At 37.5% G+C, this 4,147-nt stretch overlaps 1 long non-coding RNA gene across 1 annotated transcript; it reads left to right on the top strand.

Moving 5' to 3' along the window:
• The first annotated feature begins 893 nt into the window (after positions 1–893).
• LOC139436628 (uncharacterized) lies at positions 894–3,930 on the top strand. The gene is made up of 2 exons (XR_011645909.1): positions 894–972; positions 3,741–3,930. It is a non-coding gene; the product is annotated as an uncharacterized lncRNA (long non-coding RNA).
• Positions 3,931–4,147: the final 217 nt, after the last annotated feature.

The following is a 4,147-nucleotide window of genomic DNA, read 5'->3' as shown; positions in this document are numbered from 1 at the left end:
ACGCCGCATCATCACGGCCAAAGGAGACACAGCAGGGACAGGCCGATCCGGCAGTGGGCGGCCCCCGCGCCTGGCTGACCTCCTGGTCCCCGCGAAGGGGCGGCAGGTGAGCGCGGGCGGCCGGCCTCGGTGGCCGAGGGCGCGGGGAGCAGGTGCCCCGCACCCGGCTTGAAGCAGGACACCTCCACGACTTTCTAAGTTAAACTGCTTTAGGATATTATTGTGAATAAGATAGGGATACATGGAATAAATGGTGATGTGATTAGTGGGTTCCTACTTAATTGGACAAGCATGCCCTAAAAATGTTTACTAAAGTAACAGCAATGGGAAGAAAATCTCCAGTGACTTATGGCACCTCTCCATCCTGCCATCTTCAGATCGCTCATCAGTGACCTGTTTAGTACCAAATTCACAATGACTATCACATTATTATTCCATTAGATACAAAAGAAAACAAATGATAATTTGCACTGATGGGGCAAGTCTATCAAGATGAAATTAAGTGAATGTAAATGCAAATTGCTAAACTCCTGCCCAAATATTCAAATGAAGACGTTCAAGGATGAGAGAGGGCAAGTATTTATTTTTTGTCTAATTACTTTATTTCCCCTTAATGTAATAGTCGTACACTTTATTGAGTTGTTTTAAGAAATAAAAATATATATATGTTTTCTATAGAATGTTTCATGAGTTTCCAGGCATACACAATGTGTTAAAAACTGTTAATTTTTTTAACAGCAGTAGATGAAGGAAAAGAAAGTATTTTTTCATTGTCTTCAGACTCAATATAAACCAACGGGACAAAGAAGCTACAAAAAATAAGTTGTTTTGCTTAAACTGCATAAGTCGAACAGAAAGAATGAGTAAGGTGATAAATGGATATTTTTTCCTGTAGCACACAGACCATTCTAAGGCACTGTGCTTTGAGGAGGAAATTGAGAAGTTGGCACACACTCAGAAAGATATAATCAGGTTGGTGATAGATTTGGAAACCATGAAATAAAGTATAAGCTGAAAAATGGAGATAATATTTCAAAAGAAAAGTATGATAAAAATACTTTTCTTTATAAAACATCTATTCATAGAATGGAAACTGGGTTTCTTCTGTATTTTTGAATAATTAAACATATTATGGACAATATAGATGACCTGATTGAAGCTAAAACAATTACATTTTTAAACAGATACCAATTATTTCATTGAGATTGTATAGTATATGTATGTATCTTATGATAGTTTACACTACAATAATGACTCCTGGCCTGCTGGGGAGATACAGGCCCCTTTAAAATACAATGGAAGCTATGAAATTTCTTCAAACCATGAAAAAGAAATATCACCCCAATAAATATCAGTTTTTATACCTTATAAAATTCTATAGCATTAATTGAACACAGTTTCAGAATCTATGACCTAGATGGTCTTTAATGTTTTAATAAATTCTGATTTTTAAATTCCCAATCATGTCCAAAATATCATGATTTTGCAAATATCTGTTTAATTGTTCTTAGTTTTATTCTTTTGCCGAATTTTCAATGCGATGAATACAAAATCACAATAAACAATATGATTTTTCATGGTGTTCTTGTGTTTTTATAGTTACAAACATTTTCCCCAAAATATTTCCAATTTCTTCCTTATTTACATGATGAGGCAAGAAGCTGTCCCTTGCTTAAAGCATTCCCTTCCTGATAAAAGGAAAGAGAGGAACATGAAATACTGCTCCATCATTTTCTGCTCTGCAAGTACACACTGTTTGAGCTTCCTTGGCATTATGTGACCAATGTTAAGGAAAATATCAGTTCCTAGAGATGGTAAGGTCCTTAATAACATTCTTGAAGATCAGAAACAAGTCAACTACCTCCCACCTTCTTAAAAGGTGGGACTTGTGCTATTTGCATGTGAAAAATACTAATACATTTACACTTAACAAATCCTTCTTAGCTGTCAAAGTTCCAGTAAGTCATATCTCCCAGACTGCTGACTCAGCTCAAAAAAACCTGCAGCAACATGATCACACGTTATTAAATCCTACATACCAAAGACAAACAGCAAGATCATGACGCATTACCGAAGTAAATATATATATATGAATGAAGCCTTCAACTATACATCATCTGTAGCCTTTTTTGGCTAGTCTAACAAAATTATAAAATTAATACTTTATGGATTGTATTTTTAGGAAGAAATGTGTAGACAGAACAAGTCTTTTTTAAAAAGCTAACCAATTGCCATGTGTTTTTATAAATAAACAGTAAAAAGAAAATTGCCAAGTTCAGAAAATAAAAGAAACATTTAGTGCAATTGATCAAGTGCTTGCAAGTACACACTACATTCCCTGTGACTTGGTTTGATCAAACTTTAGTCAGGCTTCTTTCCTCCCCACAGGCTCCTGAACTCTGACCCAGCCCAAGCCTAAGCAAGCACTAAGGTGCAGAAGTATCAGCCTTAACATCTCATTCTGAGAACTGACCAATCAGAAATATAATTTGTTATAGTACCCTAACTCTGACACCAGCTGATCCAACCTGCTTGCCCGACCTCTCACAAAGTTCCTGCTAGCCCTCCCTAGAAAAGGAAAGCCTATTTCAGTTTGATTTTGAGATATCTGTAGATGCTGAGATTGGTTCTTCTATGTCTTAGTATTTTTTTTGTCATTTATTTTCCCCAAGCATTAAAGCACATAGAGGGGAAAAAATCACAGCCCAAAACATGAGACAACTTGACTTCTACTTTCAGTTCTGTTAATAACCATTACTATTAGAGCAAGCAAAGGACAATTACTAAATTTTTCTTTGCTCTATTTCCCTCATTTGTTAAATGGGAAAATTTGATAAAATGCCCAGTAAAGTGTAGTAGTCAGCCAAAGGGGTGCTGGTGCAAAATACCAGAAGCCTATTGGCTTTTATAAAGGGTATTTATTTGGGGTAGGAGCTTACAGGTACCAGGCCACAAAGCATAATTACTTCCCTCACCAAAGTTTATTTTTACGCGCTGGAGCAAGATGGCTGCCAATGTCTGCCGGGGTTCAGGCTCCCTGGGTTCTTCTCTTCCCCCGGCTTATTTCTCTCTGGGCTCAGGGTTCTTCTCTTCCCAGGGCTTGTTTCTTTCCGGACTCAGGGTTCCTCTCTTCCCGGGGCTTGCTTCTCATTCCTCTGTGTGTTACTTCCCAGGGCTCTGGCTTAAGACTTCAGCATCAAATTTCAACATCAAAACTCCAATATTAAAAACCTTTCAAGTCTCTTCTTTTGCCATGACTTTTATCTGTGGGTCCCCACCCACCAAAGGGCAGGGACTCAATGCCCTACTGATGTGGCCCAATCAAAGCCCTAATCATAATTTAATCATGCCCAGGTACAGACCAGTTTACAAACATAATCCAGTATCTATTTTTGGAATTCATAACTGTGTCAAACCACTACATAAAGTTACCAATAACTATAAATGTTTTTTGATTATGCTTATTATAGTGACTTTAAGAGTTGGGGCTCTATCATCCAAAAAAATCTAATTTTAAGTCCTAGCATTGCTCATACTATCCTTGACCTTCTTTCATGCTTTTGCCCATCTCTTTTGCTCCACCCAAGTGATTCAAAGGAGCCTCCGTCTTCTTGGGTAATACTGTGCCCAGGGCAGTCTTTGGTCTAATTGCAAGCAACTTTCCCAAGCAAGGCCACAGCTCCCCTTGCAATATTGTGAACTGGAATATATTAGAAAAGTCCCTTTTCTTTTTTTTGCAGATGTATGCCTGGGAGCTGTCAGTGGACCAGCCCTCTACACTCTGCAGAGGAAGTTTACAGGAAGAGGAGCAAACAGAGGGCTGAGAGAAACACGGAGGCTAGGTGGAAATTAGTCTTGATGATTTTCAGATTCTTGTTCCCATGTAACCCTGAAGCTGACTTGTCCTATAATTACACTCTTCATAATTTATGTATTTATATCTTTTGAGCCAAAAGAAATCCATCATATATTAATATGAATTATTTTGGGTTGGGCTCTTGTAATTACACAATCCAAAGAGTCCTAGAAAATGATTACCTCAAATACTTTTAATTCTTCCAAGCAATTAACACCAAATCTGAGGTAAATTAAATGTACTCATTAATATGCTTCTCACTAGTATTTGTCTTAATTAATAGAACATATC

Source organism: Dasypus novemcinctus, chromosome 16, assembly GCF_030445035.2.
Source record: "Dasypus novemcinctus isolate mDasNov1 chromosome 16, mDasNov1.1.hap2, whole genome shotgun sequence".
Lineage (NCBI taxonomy): Eukaryota > Metazoa > Chordata > Mammalia > Cingulata > Dasypodidae > Dasypus > Dasypus novemcinctus.
This window is presented reverse-complemented; position numbering and strand designations above follow the sequence as displayed.